Here is a 23,852-nt window from a genome sequence, read left to right as displayed (position 1 = left end):
AGCTAAGACTGAAGATCCTTCATGCCGCAACTAAGACCTAGCACAGCCAAAGAAAGGAAAATAAATTAAAAAAAAAAAAAGCGACAACAAACTTTGAAAAAAGCTTTAAGCGTGCATCCACACACACTCACAGGCACATTCACTACTTGCAAACACTCACAGCCTAGGTCTAGACATGGGACTCAAGGCAAAGACTTACAACTTATTCAACCAGGGTGAGGGAGGGTTGGACAGCACATGTCTTTCTTCCTTTTGCTTCCAGCACTCACTATTGTGCATCTGATCAGAGAGAGGAACCAGGAGGAGGTGGAGAGAACCGTATAAGCGAGACGTGGAGAAGTTCAATGACTCAAGTCAGAGAAAGAACAGGTATCAAGTCAGTATCTGAGCCACAGAGGCCACAGCACCCATTTTTCTCCTCTGTCTCAGTCCTTAGCCTCTCTTTCCCTCCAGCCCTGTCCTCTGTCACTCTGACTTTCATTTCAGGTCATGTTATAAATTCACCCACCCAGCACTGGCCCTCTCTCCTGACTGAGGGCTTTCTCCCTGTTCTTTGGAACCTAGCTTCTGTCCAGCTCACCTTCATCCACCTTTGTCCCAGAAGTGAACCTGGGCCTGGAGCAGGACAGAAGGAAGCAGAAGCTTCTGTGTTCCCTGGATATGATCTCCCTCCGGTCAGAAGCTGAGCGGCATCTGAAATCTGTTTCCTGTCCCTCAACGCCCAGCCCTACCTTGGCTTCCAGCAGGCTCTCATTCCTCCTCTTTGAAGTGAGACAGACAGGGAGAGTGAGCAAGAGACAGCAGAAGAAATTTCTTGACATTTAACAATTTTTCTTGGAGATATACAGGCAAGAAGAGGCCAAGGGGTCACCAGAGGCCACACCTCTGTGCAATGCAAGAGACCCAGGTTCTCTCTATGGGTCAGGAAGATTCCCTGGAGAAGGAAAAGGCAGTACACTCCAGTATTCTTACCTGGAGAATTCCATCCATGGAGGAGCCTGGTAGGCTATAGTCCATGGGGTCACAAAGAGTTGGCCATGATTGACTAAGCACAGAGGCCACACCCATTTCCCTGGGTCTCAAACACTTGAAAAAATTGAGTCCCTGGGCACAGTACCCTCCCCTACCCTGAAAGTGAAGTCGCTCAGTCATGCGGGACTCTTTGCCACCCCGTGGACCGTAGCCTATCGGGCTCCTCTGTCCATGGGATTTCCAGGCAAGAAGAAGACAAGTTATTTTAAAGAATGAAGTCAGAAACTACTTGGCCCCATTTATTTTTCAATAATAATAAATGAATAGGTAATATAGTCACACGGTTCAAAATTCAAAATGTACAAAAGGATATGTAGTATCAAGTCTCCTCCCTCCCAAGTCCCTACCTCCTGGTTCCTCTTCACAGAGGCAACCAGGGTTACCCGTGGCTTCTGAATATGCATCTATAAGATATGAAAATATGGATTTATATGATCCTCCCCCATAAAACACAAGTGGAGGTGCCCGGTCCACAATTCTGTGCATTGCCTTGTTCTTTAGAAGAGTAATTTGTATAAAAAGATACAGTTTTATAGCTGTGGAGTATTGCTTTGTCAAGCCAAACTAGAACTTGCTTAACAAATCTTCTAGGGAAGCAGAGTTCTATTATGTCCGATCTCTGGACATTAGTGGAGAGACCCCGGATCCTGAAGGGACAGCCTGTGGGGGAGACTCCACCCCCAGAGGCCCTGGCTCATTTGCATGCTCACACGTGATTGGTCAGCCCCTCCCCCCCCCCCCATGGCATGGTGTGACTGGTCTTTCTGCTTCTCACCCTTGGCTCTCACCCAGTCTCCCATGTTGGCTATTGCCAAGTTCAGAGGACACTGGTCACACCACACACCTGGCACAAAATGACCACTCCTCATTACCACTGCACCCACAAACCACCTCCAGTGCTAACTAGAGCTGCTGCTGTCTCCATGAGCATCCTCTGCAAGAGGACACAAGACAGGCCTATACACATGGGCAGGAAGAACTGTGGGGAAACACCCTGCCCCAGGACTGGGGGAAGGGGCAGCTCCCAGACACAGGGAGACAGACGGGGGCTGTCCTCTCAAGCTAGATGGCCCTTGCATTTTCAGACTTCCACGGGCCTAGAGTCAGAGGAGGAGACCAGAGTTGAAAAGTGAGAGCTGAGGAACATCTCCCCAGGGCTGGGCGGTAAATCCCAGGTTATTTGAATAGGTAAGAACGGGAGGAGGTGAGGCAAGAAGGAAGAGGGAGAAGGAGGACCAGGATGAGAGGGAACATGTGCCAAAGAGCCCCTTCCAGCTGGACTCCTGGATTCACAAGCCTGCCAGGAACCCTGCCCAGGGCCTCTAGGCAACCAGCCCCAGAGACACCCCGCATCCTCTCCTCCCAGGTGAGGACTGGGGAGTTTCAAGAGAGACCTGGCATGGCCTAAAACGATCTGGGGAAAGCAGAAAGCAAAGACCAAAGAAAAGAAAATGAAAACCACCAAACCGAGGAGTCTCCTAGAAAGGTATAACCATGACTCCAGACTCTCATCTGACCATTCCTTTCCTCTGTGACAGGAACCCAGCTTGTTGGGGTGCACAGAGCTGAGAAGCCCCTGATTCAGGCAGCATAGCTTCAGGATGATCCCAGCAAGGCGGTAAGCAAGGGAGGACGATGGAAGAGAGAGAGGACCCTGGGGGGTGAGGAGGGAGAAGAGGGCACAGGCTCCCCAGTTCCTGGCCCTTCTCCCCACACTCCCAGACCCTGGAGCTCCATTCTCATTCCCCATCCCAGGGGACACCTAGTTCTGGAAAAGCCCCCATGGGAGAAGTCAGGGAGATCAGGGGCACAGGCAGGAGCCTTGGGCAGGCAAGCCAGGGATTTGACCTAGTAGGACCCAGCATCGTGGACTTCCTGGGAGTTGATGGAGTCAGAACTGACGGAGGGCTCATGGTCAAAGAAGTTGCGGGGTTGTAGGAAGAAGCTCACACTGTTCCCCACTGTCACCATGTTGGGAATGTCCTCTGCATGGGGGATGTACAGGAACCGGCTGTCACCCAGGCCACCAAGTCCTAGTAGGGGAAGAAAGGGGGTCATGAGGCCTGTTGCTGCTAAGGACACCTCTGCCTCCCACAGGATTATCTTTGGGAGCCCAACATCACTCAAGAGGGTTTTAAATCTTTAAAAGTTTTTTCATAGTAGCCCTAAAGTCAAAGCATAAAGAATCAACTTCATATTAGGAGCAATACCAGCCTCCTATGTCCCAGTCTGCAGCTGCCATCTGGGACATTTCCCATCATGTCCCCATCACCTTACCCATCCAAAGAGAAATGATGACACCCACAGGCTACTTTAGCGCCTCCCCCGACTCTGGGAGAGTTCCCAAACTGTAACTGAAGGAAGGAGAATGGAGGGAATGGAGGGAAGATCAGGTTTGGATGGCAGAAAAGTACAACGTTTGGAAATTAATCCTTTAGTGGTGAAGACAGAAACGGATAAATTTTAGGTATAAGAGAGGTGGTCTTCCCTGGTCATTCCAGCCCTTTGAATCCTGGGGCCCTTAAAGGACTCAGTCCGCAAAAGAGACTGAGAGAGCTGCTGCCTCTTGAGGAAAGACTGGAGCATCAGCCAGGGTCTGCAGATGAACTCCCAGCTTAGGAAACTTCCCTCCACAGGTAAGGAGCAGATCCACAAAAGCACAGAAGCAGGAGTCAGCTCAGCCCTCCAGATGATCACGGGGTTTCAGGCCCCCCCACCAAGGGAAGGTGGGGCGGATCTCTGTGTCCCCCATCCGTCCCTCATCTCCCATAGTCAGCTGACCTTTCCAGCAATGGTCTCATTGTTGATGAAGTCAGCAAAGTCCACAGTGGGAGTCCAGGGGTCATTCTGATTGAAGACGCTGGAGCTGCTGGGCTCTGTCTCCTTCCTCTGGGTCACGGCCAGCTGGTACCTAGAGATGCTCTGGTCAGGGGTCCGTGGTCACTGTCCCTGTCCTGCTGCCTGATCATCATGGAAGGGAGCTGAGCCCATGGACCTCAGCTTCCCAGCTCATCCACACCCTCACCGTGATGTCACCCTAGTGTGCAGCCATTTTCCTGCACATCCCACATCCCACCTAGTGGGTAGTCCAACACCATTTTTTGTTTTTTAAAGATACAGTACTGGGGTGATCTCTTTCTTTTTCCTTTTCTTTTTGACCTGAGCCCAGCATCTTTTCATGTCCTTTTCCTGTTGATTCCTTTGGATTCCACAGCATCAGGAAATCAGGAAGGCTTATGGCCTGGGCCCTAGCCTTCCAGGGGGACCATGTGTCTACTGTAGGCCGTTTGATAACCAGGAAATGTTCTGTGCTCTTACCTCACCTTGTGTAGAATGGGAGCTGGGTTCCCAACTGCCCCTCCCATGCTGTGCTCGTCTCATCCACCCACCTCCGACAATACGCGTCACCCACCTCCCCCAGCTGACCACTCTCTCCATGGAGCTGTTCTGGGGCAGCGGCCCCCCAGCAAAGCTGACCGTCTGGATGCGATAGCCACAAGGGCGCCCCCATTTGTTGCTCTGGTTGCTGGCCAGGTACAGGTAGCGAGGGGAGGCCCCTCCCAGGGGAAAGGCGGCCTGCTCCTCAGTCTCCAGCTGCTTCCGGGTCACCTGCAGCCTCTGTGTCTGGTGCGCAGGGCTCCAGGGTACCATCATGGGACAAAAGCCATGTCCTCAGTCCAGACACAGTTATCAAGTTTTGGGGGGCAGGGGGGCTGCAGAAGAGGAAGGGAGGAGGGAGGCCTGGTCAGGCAGCTGCCCTGCTGCCTCTGGACTCTGCCTGCACCTGGCTTCAGAGTGGGGGCCAAAGAGAAGACCAGTCTGAGTGTGTCCCCTGCTTCTCTGCCCTCTCACCCAAAGATGCCCCCAATCTTGCAGCCCCCTCTACTGGAATCGTTGCCTCCCCTAGGGTGACTTACCTCCCACGTCCAGATCCACCTTGTAGTGGGCACTGTGGGTGTGGATGGCGCCCAGCGTTTTTTCCCCAACCTGGTTTCCGCATCTTTGGGCTTCACCAAAGAAGAACGCTGAGCTGATGTAGCCCGTGGCATGGAATTTGACTTCTATGGCCCCATTGGGGTAGAAGACCAAATCCCACACATAGTCATAGTTGAGCATCGTGGACACAGACCTGAGGCCAGCACTGTCTCCACAACGCCCCCAAAATAGTGGGAAAGAAAATCCAAGTGATGTCACCTCAGGGGCAGACCTTTGTTCTGCTTAAACACACCAAAGGCGTCATGTGGTGTCTTGGGGGCTTGGGACTCCACAACGAAGTGCCAGTCCATGTAGCTGGCCTGATAGGGGCACTCTACACGAATCAGGGGTGTGGGGAAGTAACCCATGCCAATGCCACTATTCACAGGGCGAGTGAACATTGCTGTGGGGTATTCCCACACCATAAACAGTGCTGGCCACTTGTAGGCTGATCTCATAAGCCAGTCATTCTCTTTGTAATCAAATGTCAAAATCCTAGGACCACTGAAAGCTCTGAGGTCAAACGAAAAGTCCATAATGAGGAGGACACTCGATTGCTCTGGACATTGAAGCAGGGGCTCTGAGGATGGAACTGCAGAGGGGGAGCTGGACCCGGGGACACCTGGGACTTCAGGGACCAGGACCCACCTGTGCCGTTGTTTGGGATCACCACCACATTCACCTGGCCAGCCTCAAACTGCTCCTCCAGCTGGGCCAGACTCTCATAGTAGCGGCCCTGAAAGAACAACTTCTGGATGGTCCACTGGGCAGGGTCCAGAGCCTTGTGGTCTACATGCAGCGCCAGCCCCACAGGGTGCAGGTAGGACCCACCTTTCGCGATGTTATAGTAGAGGCCGAACTGGGTGGGCCTGTCCCCTGACTGTGAGCCACGGTGAGCTGAGTTCAGGGTCACCAGGTTCTATCCTCGTTGGTCATAGGGGCAGCAGTGGTGGAGGACACCAGAAGCCTGGGTGGTTCTCTGTCGAAGATCATCTGGTCTATGTCCAGGGACTCTGGGAGAATCACAGGGCATTGGTGATAGGGCAGGGGGCCCCCATGACACTCCACAGTCACATCCCACATGTAGGAGGGCTGGGGCAGCGGCCCCACCACCAGCTCAGTCACGTTGGGCTGGGATGCTCTGCCAGAGAAGATGATGGCCAGTGCCTCCCGGGCAGGTGGCGGGCTCCCCCTGTCCAGGTGGGCCAGGTCTGCAGCCTTAGGGGGCAGCTGCACCTCTACAAGGAGGACACAGTTGTCTGAGGATTGGCCCTGGGTCTCATCCACCAAGTCTGGCCCCAGATTCTAGGTCATGAAAGACATCACAGCCGTCAGCATTTCTCAGCTCAGGTCTGCAAACAGCTGGCTGTGGTCAGGCTGTGCCCAGGGCTGGACACTGGGAGATCCGGAGGGGCAGGGGGGAGGCAGGCTGGGATGACATTGCTTCCCAACTCCCTCCTCACTCCCAGAACCACCTTCCTCCCTGCCCATCACCAGAAGAGTCCACAAGGACAGAAAAATGAAGAGGAACATCACTAAAACTCCTGACTCTTCAGGCTCTTGAATCAGAATGCAGCATGCAAGATAGACACACGGACAGACAGAACGGGGTGCACGATGCCTCCTTAGTGTCTGGAAGTTCCTGGCTCTGGGTGGGTCTTCTGGGCGATGGCATGATGGATACGCTGAAGACAAGCAGCCAAGGGCAGAGGGTTGGCAGGGAGTGGAGGGTGGGGTGGGGGTAGTAGTTAACTCAGTTCAGGAAATGCGGCTGAGGTAGGAATCTGCATTTTAAGTGGCCCATGTCAGCCTCTGTCTTTTTGTTCCAAATCAAACACTCAGGTTCAAGGTTGGAGCACAAAGTGGGGGAGGGCTGGGCTTGAGTACACAGCTGGAGACAGAAGAGGAAGATGTGACGGGGACAGAAAGGGACTGTCCTTGGGCACTTCCTTCTGCTCCAGGCCCAGACTTTCTCCTGGCTACCTGGCTGTAAGCAAATCACACCTGAGCACAACCCTCAGCAGGATTCGCCCCTTCCTTCCTCTAGACTGGGAAGCCCTCCTCACTGTCATCTGCTCCCCTAAAACCAGAATCCTACAGGTACCCACAGGAGCCTACAGAGTCATACTGAGAACACAAAGCACCTATAAGGAACTGGGGAACTGAGGGCTGAGCCAGTTTAACATCGTGGAGGCCCTGAGCTCCCTGACTCACTGGAGGGGAGCAGGCGGTGGGGGGAGCAGTCAGTGTAAGAAAGACCCCCTCATTATACCAGGAGCAGGACTGACGGACCATCACAGGTCAGGGTGCGTGGAACCCTGGCTGTGAATTTAACCTAGCTGTCCACAACCCTCATCCCCTGGAAACCCCTTTCCAGGATACTGCAGAGGCAGAGAGCAAAGCTACCTCAGTTCTCAGGCAGGTGATGTTGGGGAGACACTGTCTTCTGTGCAGCCAGGTCCTGACAGGAGAAACTGAGGGTTCCAGAGATGGGACATGCTTCCCTGGTGAACTGGGGGAGAATCCTTTCCAACCTGCACACTTCCAAGACCACTTCCCCCAAAAGGCACCTTAGATAACCTAGTAGTTCGCCTGGAGGAGAATGGACAGTACATCCCAGCCAAAAGGATCAGAACGTGCAAAGGTACAGAACTTGAACCAGCCTGGGCATGGGTCGGAAATGGCCAAGGTCAGCGTATTGAGTGTGAGGTGGAGACAGGAGGCAGTGGGACAGCAGAAGAGATCAGATCAGGAAAGCTTGTGCAGTGTGTGGGTCTTAAGGAAAGCAGGCCTTGCAGAAAGACAGAAGTCTGGGAACATGTGACACCAGGGAAATCAACCACAGGAAGGTCAGTTTCTCCAGATACCAGCTGCTTCTGCAACCAGCTCTATTTTGATATGCAAATTCCACATACAGGTCATTTTGTTACCAAGCTGCGTCCTTGGACACTTCCATCAGTAGAGTTGATAAGAGGCCAGAGGAGGAATTGAGGCAGGGCCTTACTGGCACTCAAGCTGCTGCAGGAAGGAGCAAGAACAAAACACAGGTTCCCTGCTTGCCCTGTGTGGCCTGGTTCCTTCAATGGAGTAAGAGTGGGGGCAGATCCGGAGAGCGGGCCCCAGGGCTGGCTTAGGTGGCCTACCCAACTGCTTGTGGTCCTGTGTGCAAAGATAGTGCCCAATACACTGCTTTTGCTTTAGGCAGCTCAGAAGTGGCAGTACACTTGTGCTCTTTTTGTATCTATGGTTCATGATCGCCCCAACTGCTGGTCCATGCCGGTATTTTGAATACCACATACTTTCCCTGGATTCTGTTGCTTGAGGAGACGTTTGTCCATGTGCCAGTGCAAGCACCCCAGTCAAGGGTCATCAGCCCCAGTCTCTGAAATTGAAACGGTTCATGCAGACGTTGTACTAAGAAGAGCAGAATCTGAGGTCACACTCAGCCCTGGCCACAAGGCCAGCCTCTCCAGGCCAAGAACTTCATTCTGGATCCTTTTGTAAGCGATGGCCTCTTCTCCTTGGTAAGAACACATCATCAAGAGGATGGATAATGCTTTCCCTGTGCTTGGGAAAAGTAATCCCAACCAGTGTGACCAAGCACAGGTCAAGAAGAGCCACTCTGCTGGGGTATCCTAGGTCTCCTAGGAAGGTGGGTAATGATCAGGGAGCGGGAGGGAGAGATTCTGCCTGACCTGGTGGAGGAACTGATATAGAAGAAGGTGCCCCCTGCCCACCTTCTCTAAGTGTCCTAGACACATCCCTTCCTCTGATGTCCTTTCATCGTAGGCTTCACAATCATCGTGTCAGCCATCCTAAACCAAAAAAGGAGTCTCATTTGGAGAATTACTCAGGAGACAGGACCACATGTCCCGTTCCCCCCGCCAAAGCTCTTATTTCCCTTTGGACAAACTTGGCCCTAGCCTCTGTGACTATGCTCAAGGTGAGTTGATTCCTGGGACCCAGAGCCCATCTGCAGCCCCCAGATCTGGGTCACAGGTGGCAATGCCTGAGCTGAGCTTGTGCTCGGAGGCCCGGTCCAGCAGTGGAAGGACACGCAGGTCACTGCTCTCCCTCCGATCTGTAATCTGGGGACATGGCTCTGACTGTGGTTCCGAACAGGGCTTGGATTGGTAAAGACAGAGATCATGACACCAGATGGGAGGCAAAGGGCCAGACTGAAGCCAGTGACCTGGAGGACAAAAGGAAGGGAGGGTCTGAGCAGTGTGGTGGGTGGAGTTGACAGGACTCGGTGTCTGATTGGCTGGGTGGGTGGGTGAGAAAGAGCACAATGACTTGGGTGACAAAAAGACAGTTTCCATTCGGTGACTTGGTAATTTATGGACTTGTTTTTTTGGTCCCACAGTGCATGTTGCAGGATCCTACTTCCCCAGCTATGTGTGGACCCCATGACCGCTGCGGGAATGGAGGAGCGCTGACCTCTGGACCACCAAGGAATTTCCTCTAACCAGTGACCTGAGTGGGTGAGGGGCTTTCCTCATCAGAAGGACCTACAAGAACAGCAATGTCAACGGGGAAACCAATAAGTTTGAGGTTGAGGTGCTCCTGGGAAGCCCCAACATAGATATCCAGAAAAAGGACCATTGTCTCTATGGGTTTCCAGGGATGGGAGAACAGCTTCTAGGCTGGAAATTGAGATATAGGTTGAACAACAAGTAGTAATCATTAAAGGCAGGAGAGCCTGCAATCATGCATGGAGGACTGTGCAGAAGGGAGAGAGGAGGGGCGGGGCCAAAGGCCAGAAAACGCCCAGCTGTGGGGCTGAGCGGGCTGGTTGGTGGAGAAGAAGCAAAGGAGCTGGTCCAGGAGCCTGAGAAGCAACCGGCATGCCCTCGGAGGGGTGAGAAGGTGAGGAGATCACAACAGGCAAGAGTTTTCCATAGGGACTTGTCACAGAGGACCAATGCCACCCAGAGGTCCAGAAAGTAGGGGCTGGAAGGGCCTGTGGCTTCTGTCTCAGCAGATGGAGGGGAATGGGATGAGGAGGGACGCAGGGGGAAGGGAAGCTGACCCTGGAAAGGGAGAGCTCTCCTTGGAGGATGGTGCCTGGAAGGAACAGACCCAGGGAAGACACCCCCAGGAGAGGCAGTGTGCTGGATTTGACTTAGCGAGAGGACCCCCTTCTGGAGGGGGCCAGTAGGGGTAGGTTTCCCTTAAAACAGGTAAAGGGTCTGTAGAAATAATGAACCCATTTTCACTGCCAAATCCAGTCAAAGAAGCTGTCTGGGAGAGCCAAGAAACCTTTTTCTTCCTTAGGGGTTTAATTATCTCCCATCCCACCATGCTCTGTATAAAGTTTACAAGGATCATCTAAGCAATTATCTCATCAGCGCACAAAGGACCAAGGAACTATTCTGGGTAGGATTTTACTTTAATCAGCAACTGACTTTCCCAAGTGTTACATGTTCATTAAATACAGTGATGCTCTGGGACTTCCCTGGTGGCCCAGTGGTTCACATGCTGGGCCCCCACTGCAGGAGGGGCAAAGGACACTCTCACCCTGGCACTCCCTTGCTTAGAATCCTTCCATGGCTCCCCATTTCCCTTAGGGTAACCATGGATTGCAAGCACCTGCCTTCTCTGCCCCTGCTTGTCCCTCCAGGCTCTGCTCTCAGCCCACACACCCGTCAGTGAACCTGGGGACTTGCATGGTGTTACCTTGTCACTTCCTGGCCTTTGAACATGTTGTTCTCTCTTCCTGGAAACTTGTCACCACTCACTTTCTTCTCCTATGGCCAGCTCTATCCATCAGCTTAGACATCTCGTCCCTCAGGAAGCCTTCTCCAGTCCCTAAGTCCAGGTCAGGAGCTGCTGCTTTGTTCTCCTCCCACCTCCCTGAAAAAGTCCCTGATGTAATTGACTCTTGACTTGCGGCTATCACCCCTGGGGATGACATTGTGTCTTACCCCATAATGTACCCTGGTGCCTCCCAGGGCGCCTGGCACATAGGAGGCACGGGGGAAGTCTCTTCGAACGTGTGTGGGAATCCTATCCTGCAGTCGCAGGGGGAGCCATGCCTAGGGGCTGCAGGACGAGAGCCGAGGCAGGAGGGCACAGCTTCTGCTGCTCACAGTTTGCCTGTGTCTCCATTTCTGGAATCCCAGTTAGGCCCCTCCTGTAAGGACATCTTGGGTGCCCCCTAATTCAGTTCCTCAAGGGCAATGGGCCCAAGTCCAAAATTTGTGCCCTTGTGGACAGGAGTTCTTTCAGAACCTGACGTCCTGGGTTACCCTTCCCTCCTTTGGCAATCCAGCCAGCCTCAAGTTATGAAGGAGAGAGTGGGTGGGGTGCACGGCTGGAGGTCCAGCCTCCTGATCTCAGTGGGCTGATAAGCTCACTATCTACATGTCTACTGAGGCCTGGGCCAGGGAAGTCATCTCTAGACAGCTGTAGAGAGACACAACCATAGTCCCTGTTCCACATCAAAGCTGTGAGCGACCATCCGGACACACTCACATGCACACTCACCACTGTAAACACTCACTGCCTTGGTCTGGACATGGTTTCAAGGGAATGAATTGCAAGTTATTCTGCCCGGGTAGGGGAGGGGTTGACACCACATTCCTTTATTCTGAAGGAAAAAATTCCTTTATTCCTTTGCATCCAGCACTGACTCTCCTGCAACTGACCATAAAAAGGAGCCAGGAGGAGGGAGAAACAACAGCATACAAATCTCATGGAGAAGTTCAGTGACTCAGGTCACAGAAAGAAAAGGCATCAGGTCAGCATCAGAACCATGCGGCCGCAGCACCCATTTTTGTCCTCTGTCCCAGTCTTCAGCCTCTCCTTCTCCTCAGTCACTGTCCTCTGCACTCTGGCCTCCACCTTGGCTCCTGTTATAAGTTCATCCACCCGCCACCCTCTCTCCTGGCTGAGGGCTTTCTCCCTGTTCTTTGAAACCTAGCTTCTCTCCGCTCACTGATTCATCTGCATCCACTGTTGACCCAGCAGGGAACCTGGGTTTGGAGCAATGCAGAAAGGAGCAGAAGCTTCTGTGCCGTGTGAGCCCCCTGGATGTGACTCCCTCAGGCCAGAAGCTGAGCAGCATCTAAAATCTGTTTCCTGTCCTTCACCTCCCAGCCTTGCCTGGGCTTCCAGCAGGTGGAAGTCACCCCTCCCCATTGCTTCTGATTCCCCCTCCTTGAAGAGAGACAGACAGGGACAGTGAGCCATAGACAGTCAAAGAGAGACTGACTGAGGTTTAACGTTTTCCTTGGAGACGTACAGACAAGAAGAGGCAAAGAGGTCATCAGTCAGTCAGGTCAGTTCAGTCGCTCAGTCATGTTCAACTCTCCACAAACTCATGAACTGCAGCACGCCTGGCCTCCCTGTCCATCACCAACTCCCGGAGTTCACCCAAACTCATGTCCATTGAGTCGGTGATGCCATCCAACCATCTCATCCTCTGTCATCCCCTCCTCCTCCTGCCCTCAATCTTTCCCAGCATCAGGGTCTTTTCCAATGAGTCAGCTCTTCGCATCAGATGGAGTTTCACATCAGTACTGGAGTTTCAGCTTCAACATCAGTCATTCCAATGAACTTTTAGGATGGACTGGTTGGATCTCCTTGCAGTCCAAGGGACTCTCAAGAGTCTTCTCCAACACCACAGTCCAAAAGCATCAATTCTTCGGTGCTCAGCTTTCTTTATAGTCCAACTCTCACATCCACACATGACTACTGGACAAACCATAGCACGGGGTCACCTGAGACCACACCTATTTCTCTGGGTCTCAAATATTTGAGAAAATTGAGTCCCTGGGTTCATCTCTCAACACAGTTTATCCTCCCCCATTCTACCCTATCCAAAAAGACAACTTATTAATAGTTTAAAGAATGAAGTCAGGTCTTGTACGGGACCATTTATTATTTGAATAATAATAAATGAATAGATAATACAGTCTATGGCTCTAAGTTTTTAAAAGGGTTTATTCTACTAAGTCCCCCCTCCTGAGTCCCTTCCACCTGGATGCCCTCCAGAGGCAACCAGTGTCATGCATGTCTTCTGAATATGCATCTATAAGATATGAAAATATGTACTCATATGACCTTTCCTTTAGAACACAAAAGGTGGTGCCCTATACACACTTCTGTACCTTGCCTTGCTCTTTAGAAGATTAATTTCTAGAAAGAAATATGACTGGTTTTACAGCTGCGTAATATTGCTTTGTAAGACTGTATTCAGTTCAGTTCAGTTGCTCAGTCATGTCTGACTCTTTGTGACCCCATGAATCGCAGCACGCCAGGCCTCCCTGTCCATCACCAACTCCCAGAGTTCACTCAGACTCGCGTCCATCAAGTCAGTGATGCCATCCAGCCATCTCATCGTCTGTCGTCCCCTTCTTCTGCCCCCAATCCCTCCCAGCATCAAAGTGTTTTCCAATGAGTCAACTCTTCGCATGAGGTGGCCAAAGTACTGGAGCTTCAGCTTTAGCATTATTCCTTCAAAGAAATCCCAGGGTTGATCTCCTTCAGAATGGACTGGTTGGATCTCCTTGCAGTCCAAGGGACTCTCAAGAGTCTTCTCCAACACCACAGTTCAAAAGCATCAATTCTTCGGTGCTCAGCCTTCTTCACAGTCCAACTCTCACATCTATACATGACTACTGGAAAACCATAGCCTTGACTGGACGGACCTTAGTCGGCAAAGCAATGTCTCTGCTTTTGAATATGCTATCTAGGCTGCTCATAACTTTTCTTCCAAGGAGTAAGCATCTTTTGATTTCATGGCTGCAATCACCATCTGCAGTGATTTTGGTGCCCAAAAAAATAAAGTCTGACACTGTTTCCACTGTTTCCCCATCTATTTCCCATGAAGTGATGGGACCGGATGCCATGATCTTTGTTTTCTGAATGTTGAGCTTTAAGCCAGCTTTTTCACTCTCCTCTTTTACTTTCATCAAGAGGCTTTTTAGTTCCTCTTCACTTTCTGTCATAAGGGTGGTGTCATCTGCATATCTGAGGTTAATGAATCTTCTAGGAAAGACATTTCTATAATTTCCAATCTCTGGATATTTGTAGAGAGACCCTGGATCCAGACCTTTTCCATCCACATCTCCACAGGGACAGCCTGTGGGGGAGGCTCCACCCCCAGACGCCCTGGCTCCTTTGCATGCTCACACGTGATTGGACAACCCCTGGCCCCATGACAGGTCTTCTTGCCTCGCTCCCTAGGTGCCCACCCAGCCTCCTCCACTGGCTCCTGCCCTGTGCGGAGGCCACAGGTCACACAGAGACCTGGCACAAATGACCACTCCTCACTACCGCTGTGCCCACAAAGCCACCTCAAGTGCCCCCTAGAGCTGCTGCTGTCTCCAAGACCACTCCTGCAAGAGGATGCAAGACAGGGCATACAAACACATTGCCCCAGGACTGGGGAAGGGGCAGCCTCCAGACACTGGGAGACAGATGGGGACTGTCTTCTCAAGCTAGATGTCCCTTGCATTTTCAGACTTCCACAGGCCTAGAGTCAGGAGAGGAGACCAGAGTTGAACAATGAGAGCTGAGGAACCTCTGCTGAGGGCCAGGAGGTAAATACCAAGATAGAAGAACAGGTAAGAACAGGAGAAGGCAGGGCAAGAAGGAAGGGAAGAAGGAGGCCCAGGATGAGAGGAAACAAGGGCCAAAGAGCCCCTTCCAACTGGACTCCTGGATTCACAGTCCTGCCAGGAATTCTGTCGGCAGCCACCCTCTTAGAGAGCCCCCATCCTCCCCTCCCATGTGAGGACTGGGGAGTCTCAGGAGAGACCTGGCATGGCCGAAAAAGATTTGAGAGCGCGGGAAACCAAAGACAAAAGGATGTAAAAGCAAAACACATCAAAACCAGGAATCGATTGCTAGGTTTAATAATCATTCCAGACTCCCCACTGGCCATTCCTTTCCTCTCTGCGACAGGAATCCCACAGGGTGGGGTCCGCAGAGCTGAGACGGCCCTGTGTCAGGCAGCACAGGCTCAGGATGCTTCCAGCAGGGAGGGGAAGGCAAAGGAGAGAAAGGACCCTGGAGGGTGAAGAGGGATAAGAGCGCACAGACTCCACAGCTCCCAGCCCTTCTTCTCCGCACATTCCCTGGCCCTGGGGCCCCAGCCACATTCCCCATCCCAAGGAACACCTAGGAGGAGAAGGCCTCTTGGAAGAAGGCAGGGAGGTCAGGGGCACAGGCAGCAACCTGGGGCAGGCAAGCCACAGAGTTCACCTCACAAGACCCAGCATCCTGGTTTTCTTGGAAGAAGATGGAGTCAGCAGAACAGATGGAGGGGTCCTCGTCAAAGAAGTTGTAGGGTCGCAGAAAGAAGCCCACACTGTTGCCCACTGTCACCGTGTTGGGAATGTCCTCTGCATGTGGGATGCGCAGGAAACCAGCTGTCACCCAGGCCACCAAGTCCTAGTAGGGGAAGAAAGAGGGTCATGAGGCCTGGCGCTGCTAAGAACAACTCTGCCTCCCACAGAATTCACTATGGGAACTCACCATCACTCAAGAGGGTTTTAAGTTTTAGACACATTTTCACAGTAGCCCAGAAGTCACAGCATAAAGGATAAACTTCACGTTAGGAGTAACACCAGCCTCCACTATCCCAGCCTGCAACTGCCATCTCTGACATTTTCCATCACATCGCCATCAGCCTACCCATCCCAAGAGAAATGATGACACCCACAGGCTACTTCAACACCTCTCCTGACTCTGTGAGAGTTCCCAGACTGTAACTGAGAGGAGGTGAATGGAGGAGGGAAGATCATGTTGTGGGTGATAGAAAAGGCTGACATTTAGAAATTATTCCTTTGTATCATCTCACGCCAATCAGAATGGCTGCTATCCAAAAGTCTACTAACAATAAATACTGGAGAGGGTGTGGAGAAAAAGGAATCTTCTTACACTGTTGATGGGAACGCAAACTAGTACAGCCACTATGGATAACAGTGTGGAGATTCCTTAAAAAACTGGAAATAGAACTGCCATATGACCCAGCAATCCCACTGCTGGGCATACACACAGAGGAAACCAGAATTGAAAGAGACACGTGTACCCCAATGTTCATCACAGCACTGTTTAAATAGCCAGGACACGGAAGCAACCTAGATGTCCATCAGCAGACGAATGGATAAGAAAGCTGTGGTACATATACACAATGGAATATTACTCAGCTATTAAAAATAATACATTTGAATCAGTTCTAATGAGGTGGATGAAACTGGAACCTATTATACAGAGTGAAGTAAGCCAGAAAGTAAAACACCAATATAGTGCACAAATATATATGGAATTTAGAAAGATGGTAATGATAACCCTATATGCGAGACAGCAAAAGAGACACAGATGTATAGAACACAGAGTCTTTTGGACTCTGTGGGAGAAGGTGAAGGTGGGATGATTTGAGAGAATAGCATTGAAACATGTATATTATCGTATGTGAAACAGATCACCAGTCCAGGTTCGCTGCATGAGACAGGGTGCTCAGGGCTGGTGCACTGGTATGACCCAGAGGGATGGGATGGGGAGGGAGCTGGTAGGGGGATTCCGGATGGGAAACACCGTACACCCATGGCTGATCCATGTCAATGTATGGCAAAACCACTACGATATTGTAAAGTAATTAGCCTCCAATTGAAATAAATTAAAAAATACTAAAATAAAATATAAAAATAAATTTTTAAAAAAAAAAATAAAAAGAAATTAATCCTTGAGTGGTGAAGACAGAAGCAGAGAAGTTTTAGGTATAAGAGATGCAGTCTTCCCTGGTCATTCCAGCCCTTCTGACCCTGGGGCCCTTAAAGGACTCAGTCCACAGAGCTGAGACTGAGAGAGCTGCTGCCTCTCGAGGAAAGGCTGAAGCCTCAGCCAGGGTCTGCAGATGAACTCCCAGCTTAGGAAGCTTCCCTCCACAGGTAGAGGATAGAAGCAGGAGTCAGCTCAGCCCTCCAGGTGATCACGGGTTTTCAGGCCCCACCCAAGAGAAGGTGGGGCTGATCTCTGTGTCCCCCACCCCTCTCTCATCTCCCACAGTCAGCTGACCTTTCCAGCAATGGTCTCATTGTTGACGAAGTCAGCAAAGACCGCCGTAGGAGTCCAGGGGTCATTCTGATTGAAGATGCTGGAGCTGCGGGGCTCAGTCTCCTTCCTCTGGGTCATGGCCAGCTGGTACCTAGAGATGCTCTGGTCAGGGGTCCATGGTCACTGTCCCTGTCCTGCTGCCTGATCATCATGGAAGGGAGCCGAGCCCATGGACCTCAGGTTTCCCCTCCCGGAGGAGAAGGGAGGAGCGACAGCTGGTCAGGCAGCTGCCCTGCCCCCTCTGGAGTCTGCTGCTCCTGACTTCAGATTAGGAGCCAAAGACAAGGCCAGACTGAGTGTGTCCCTTGCTTCCCACCTCTCACCCAAAGATGTCCCCAATCTTTCAGGCCCCTCTACTGCAATCCGTGCCTCCCCTGGGGTGTCTTACCTCCCACATCCAGATCCACCTTGTAGTGGGCAGTGTGGGTATGGACAGTGCCCAGTGTGTTCTCCTGAACCTGGTATCCATATCTTCGGGCAGCACCAAAGTGGAACACTGAATTGATGAAGCCCGTGGCATAGAATTTGACTTGAATGGCCCCATTGGAGTGAAAAATCACATCCCACACATAGTCATAGTTGAACAAGGTTGAAACAGATCTGAAGACCAGCACTGTCTCCACAAGACCCCCAAACAGTGAGAAAACGCATCTGAGTGGTGTCACCTCAGGGGCAGGCCCTTGTTCTGCTCAAAAGCAAAAGGGCATTGTAGAGGGTCCTGGGGCCTTGGAACTCCAGAAGGAAGTGCCAGTCCACATAGGTGGCCAGATAGGGGCAGTCGACGCCGCAGGTCAGGGGCGTGACGAACTTGCCCAGACCAAAGCCTCGATCCATGTAGGGGTTCACCATTGCAAGTAGGGTATTCCTACCATAGACAACCAGGACCTCTTGCAGGCTGATCTCATAAGCCAGCCGTTCTCCCTGATCCTAGGACCACTGAAAGCTCCGAGGCCAAAGGAGAAAGTCCACAATGAGGAGGTCACTTGACTGCCCTGGACATTGAAGCGGGCGCCCTGAGGATGGAACTGCAGAGGGGGAGCTGGACCCGGGGGCACCTGGGACTTCAGGGACCAGGACCCACCTGTGCCATTGTCTGGGATCACCACCACATTCACCTGGCCAGCCTCAAACTGCTCCTCCAGCTGGGCCAGACTCTCATAGTAGCGGCCCTGAAAGAACACCTTCTGGACAGTCCACTGGGCAGGGTCCAGAGCCTTGTGATCTACCAGCAGCTCCAACCCCACAGGGTGCAGGTAGACCCCAAATCCTGAAATGTAGTAGAGGCCAAACCACATGGCCCTGTTCCCTGACTGGACGCCACGGGAAGCTGTCGTCAACATTACCAGTTTCCTTCCTCCTTGTCTGTAGGAGCAGCAGTGGCGGAGGACACCAGCAGCCTTGGGCAGCTCTCTGTTGAAGATCATCTGGTCTATGTCCTGGGACTCTCGGAAAATCAGGGGGCATCGGTAATAGGGCAGGGGGCCCCCATGACGCTCCACGGTCACATCCCGCATGTAGGAGGGCTGGGGCAGCGGCCCCACCAACAGCTCAGTCACATTGGGCTGGGGTTGTTTGCCACAGAAGACAATGGCCAGTGCCTCCTGGGCAGGTGGGGGGCTCCCCCTGTCCAGGTGAGCCAGGGCTGCAGCCTTGGGGGGCAGTTGCAGTTCTACTGAGAAGACGCAGTTGTCTGAGGGTCGGGCCTGGGCTGCATCCACCAGGTCTGGCCCCAGCTGCTGGGTCAGGAAGCTCATCACAGTTGTCAGCTCTTCTCGGCTCAGGTCTGCAAACAGCTGGCTCTGGTCAGGGTGTGTCCAGGGCTGGACACTGAGGGATCCAGAGAGGCAGGAAGGAGACAGGCTGGGATGACATTGCTTCCCAACGCCCACCTCACTCCCAGAACCACCTTCCTCCCTGCCCATCACCAGAGGAGTCCACAAGGACAGAATAATAAAAATGAACATCGCTTAAGCTCTGGCTGTCTTCAGGCTCTTGATTTGGAGTGCAGCAGGCATGATGCACAGACCGACAGAACCGGGTGCACAGTGCCTCCTTCAGTGTCTGTAGGTTCCTGTCTTTGAGTTGTGCTTTGGGTCAACGCACTATTGTACACTAAAGACAAGCAGCTGAGGAAGGAGTGTTGGCAGTGGTTGGAGGTTGAAGCGAGGCAGGTCAGGCCAGGTCAGAAGATGCAGCTGAGGTTATAAACTGAATTTTAAGTGGCCCATGGCAGCCTCTGTCCTCCTGTTTCAAATCAAACACTCAGCTTCACTGTTGGGGAACAACAGTGGGATGGGTATGGGAGACACAGCTGGAGGGAGGAAGTGGTAGAAGTGAGGGTCCTGGGGCTCTTTTTCCACTCTCTCGATGGAACCTTGCTCCCTGCTACATGGCTGCAAGCCAAACTCCTGTGTTCAGCCATCCAGCCAGATTCCGCCTTCCTTCCTCTAGTCCATGAAGCCCTCTGATGAGGGCTCCCATGCAGCAACCAGAACCCTTCTGACTTGTATAGGAGCCTGGAGAGTCATGCTGAGAACACCGATCACCTGTGGGGAGCTGGGGGTCTAAAGAGCTGAGCCCGGTCAACATCTTGGAGGTCCTGAACTCCCTCAGTCACTAGAGGAGAGCCTGAGGGGAGTGAATCCATTCAGAAGCTGGAGTGGGTGGGAAGTTGCAGCTTACAGAGGCCTCCCCCGCCGCCGCCCCCCGAGCAGAACTGATGGAGCACATCAGATGTCAGGGGCATAACACCCTGGCTCTGAATTTAACCTCGCTGTCCACAGCCTTCATCCCCAGGAAACCCTTTTCCAGAATGCTGCAGAAGCAGAGAGCAAAGCCATCTCCATTGTCAGGCAGGTGATGTGACATAGACACCATCTTCTGTTCAGCCAGGTCCTGAGGGAACCAGGAGAGACTGAGGATCCAGAGATGGGACATGCTTCCCTGGTGAACTGGGGGATAGTCCTTTCCAGCCTGGACTTATCCAAGACCACTTTCCCAGAAGGCACCTTAGATGACCTTGCAGACAGAGTATGTTTGCTGGAGGAGAATGGACAGTACATCCCAGCCAAAAGGATCAGAAGGTGCAAAGGTACCTTGAAGCACCTGGCATGGGCAGGAAATGGCCGAGGTCAGCGCATTGGGTGTGAGGTGGAGACAGGAGTCGGTGGGACAGCAGAAGAGATCAGGTCAGGAAGGCTTGTGCAGTGTGTGGGTCTTAAGCAAAGTAGGCCTTGCAGAAAGACAGGAATCTGGGCACTGTGAAATCAGGGAAATCAACCTCAGAAAGGTCATCTCCAGATACCAGCTGCTTCTGCAACCAGCTCTATTTTGATATGCAAATTCCACATGCTGTTCATTTTGTGACCAACCTGGATCCTCGGACTCTTACATCAATTGTATTAATAAGAGGCCGGTGAAGTAAATCAAATGAGTTAAGTGGTACTCAAGCTGCAGCAGGAAGGAGCAAGAACAAAATAGTTTCCCTTGCTTTCCCTCTGTGGCCTGGTTCCTTCAGTGGAGTAAGAGTTGGGGCAGATCCGTGGAGCGGACTGAGGGCTGGCTTAGGTGGTCTGCCCACCCCTTTGGTGGTGCTGTGTGCAGGGGTCATGCCCAACACCTGCTCTTCTCTTTTCACCTCAGAAGCAGCAATACGTTTCTGTGTTTTTTGTAACTGCGGGGACTGCCCAGTGCTTGCAGATATTTTCAGTTTGTTACAGGTTGTTTGTACTCTGTTGCTCAAGGAGATATTTGTCCAGGTGCCAAGTGCAAGCACTCCAGTATAGGAACTCAGGCCCTAGCCTGTCTCAGTTTGAAATGGTTCATGTGGACTTCGTAATAAAGAGGGGACAGAATCTAAGGTCAAACCCAGCCCTGGCCCCACCGCAAGCCTTTCCAGCCCAGGAACTTCATTCTGGATCCTTTGATAAGTGGTGGTGTTTCCTCCCAGCTTAGAACACATTGTCAAGAGGAACACTTTTTGTCCCGACCAGTGTTACCAATCACAGATCAAGAATGTCCACTCTGGTGGGGAATCCCCAGGTCTCCTCAGTTCAGTTCAGTTCAGTTACTCAGTCATGTCCAACTCTTTGCAACCCCATGAATTGCAGCACACCAGGCCTCCCTGTCCATCACCAGCTCCTGGAGTTCACTCAAACTCAGGTCCATCGAGTCGGTGATGCCATCCAGCCATCTCATCTGCTGTCATCCCCTTCTCCTCCTGCCCCAAAACCCGCCCAGCATCAGAGTCTTTTCCAATGAATTAACTCTTTGCATGAGGTGGCCAAAGTATTGGAGTTTCAGCTTTAGCATCAGTCCTTCCAATGAACACCCAGGACTGATCTCCTTTAGGATGGAGTGGTTGGATCTCCTTGCAGTCTAAGGGACTCGCAAGAGTCTTCTCTAACACCACAGTTCAAAAGCATCAATTCGTTGAGGTTCAGCTTTCTTCAGAGTCCAACTCTCACATCCATACATGACCACAGGAAAAACCATAGCCTTGACTAGACGGACATTTGTTGGCAAAGTAATGTCTCTGCTTTTGAATATGCTATCTTGGTTGGTCATGACTTTCTTTCCAAGAGGAGAGGGAGTAATGATCAGGGAGAGGGAGGGAGAGCTTTGGCCGGACCTTGAGGAGGAGCTGATGTAGCAGAAGGTGCCCCTCTGCCCACCTTCTCTAGAAGCGTCTTGCTGTCACATGGCTCCCTCTGAACTCGTGTCGTCCTAGGCTCACCACCACCATATCACACACCGTAAACAACTGTTGAAAGGCGCTCCTGTTGGACAGTTACTCAGGGGAAAGCAGCTACACATCCTGCTTCCTCCAGCAAGTCTTATTGCCCTTTGGACAAACTTGCCCGCAGCCTGTGTAAATGTGCTGAAGGTGACTGGATTCCAGGGAGCCAGGTGCCATCCCCAGTCCCCAGGCTGGGCCCCAGAACGTGCTGCCTGAGCCTGCCTGCTGTCCCGGAGTCCCCAGGAGGCCCGTGGATCCGCCCCGGATGCCCAGGTCACTGTACTCTGATCTGCACCCCAGGGGTACAGCTCTGGCTTCAGTGCTGAGAGAGCACCAAGTGTGTGAAAGACAGAAGCGAGGACAGCGACAGGATGCAAAGGGTCAGATGAGGCCAGTGACCTCCAGGACAGAGAAGTGAGGAATCTGAGCAATGTGGCCGGGGGTGTCGACAGGACGTGGTGTCTGACTGGGTGGGTGCGTGAGAAAGGATCCAGACTCTTTGGTGGCACAAGGACACCAGGTTTCCATTGGGTGACTTGGGAGGGTGAGGGGCTTAATCCGGAAGAAGGACCTACAAGAAGAGCCGCAAGTTGAAGGAGGATTCCAACAAGTTTGAGGTGAGGTTCCTGTGGGAGCCCCAGCATACATGCCCAGAAAAAGGGGCATTGGGTCTAAAGGTTTCAAAGGCCAGAGAACAGCCTCTAGGCTAGAAACAGAGATTTGCGTCAGTCCATGGGGTTGCTAAGAGTCGGACACGACTGAGCGACTTCACTTTCACTTTTCACTTTCATGCATTGGAGAAGGAAATGGCAACCCACTCCAGTGTTCTTGCCTGGAGAATCCCAGGGACGGGGGAGCCTGGTGGGCTGCCGTCTATGGGGTCACACAGAATCGGACACGACTGAAGCGACTTAGCATCAGCAACAGCAGTACCAGCACAAAAGGTAGTCACTGGCTCAGATGATAACGAACCTGCCTGCAATATGGGAGACCTAGGTTTGATCCCTGGGTTGGGAAGATTCCCCAGAGAAAGAAATGACCACCCACTCCAGTATTCTTGCCTGGAGAATTCCATGGACAGAGGAGCCTGGCAGGCTATAGTCTATGGGGTGGCAAAGAATTGACATGACTGAGCCACTAACGCACGAAGATAGGAAGCCTGAGATCACCCAGAGAGGACTCTGCAGAGGGGAGAGAGGAGCAGGGCCACAGTCCAGAAGATGTCCATGTGTGGGGCTGAGCAGGTTGTGGGCACAGCAGAGGCAAAGGGGCTTGCATAGGAGCCTAAGAAGCAGCCAGCATGCCCTCGGAGGGGTCAGATTGGGAGGAGGTCACGACAGGAAAAGTTTTCAGTGGGGACTAATCAGAGGACCAATGCCACCCAGAAGTCCAGAAAGTGGCAGCTGGAAGGGACTGTGATTCTGCATCAGCATTTGGAAGAGCAGGATAAGGAGGGACTGGGTGGAGAAGGGAAGCTGGAGGCGGGAAAAGTAGAGCTCTCCTTGGAGGAAGGCATCTGAGAAGCACAAGCTGAGGGAAGACCCTGTCCTGGAGAGTCAGGGTCCTGGCAGAGACTTAACGAGAGGTGAGTCAAGAGCCAGTCAAGAGGGAGAGATTTAAAGGGAAGGGAGAGGGTTGGATAAATGAGAGAGAACCTTTTGGGAGCAGCTGGAGGGGTGGGTTTCCCCTTAAAACAAGTAAACAGGCTGTAGAATTAACGAGCCCATTCTCACTGATAGGTGCTGTGCTAAGTCGATTCGAGTCCAACTCTTCATGACCCTATGGACTGTAGTTCGCCAAGCTCCTGTGTCTTTGGGATTCTTCAGGCAAGAATACTGGAAAGGGTAGCTGATTCTCACTGGTAAGTCTCATCAGAGAAGTTGTCAGCAGGACCTCATACATGTTTTTTATTTGGTTAAGGGTATCCCCTTTTTCCAAACCCACCAAGCGTTGTTTAAGGTATACAAGGATCTTCTACACAATTATTAATATCTCATCACCACACAAACTACTACTGATTTTTGGCTGGGATTTTACCTTA

At 52.1% G+C, this 23,852-nt stretch overlaps 2 pseudogenes; both read right to left on the bottom strand.

Annotated features, from left to right (window-relative positions):
- Positions 1–1,250: 1,250 nt before the first annotated feature.
- On the bottom strand, positions 1,251–6,651 carry LOC101103050 (primary amine oxidase, liver isozyme-like; annotated as a pseudogene).
- Positions 6,652–14,854: 8,203 nt separating this feature from the next.
- LOC106991429 (primary amine oxidase, lung isozyme-like) lies at positions 14,855–19,152 on the bottom strand (annotated as a pseudogene).
- Between the last annotated feature and the right edge of the window lie 4,700 nt (positions 19,153–23,852).

Source organism: Ovis aries, chromosome 11 (genome assembly GCF_016772045.2).
Source record: "Ovis aries strain OAR_USU_Benz2616 breed Rambouillet chromosome 11, ARS-UI_Ramb_v3.0, whole genome shotgun sequence".
NCBI lineage: Eukaryota > Metazoa > Chordata > Mammalia > Artiodactyla > Bovidae > Ovis > Ovis aries.
Note: the sequence above shows the minus strand (reverse complement) of the source record. Positions and strands in the feature narration are given on the sequence as shown.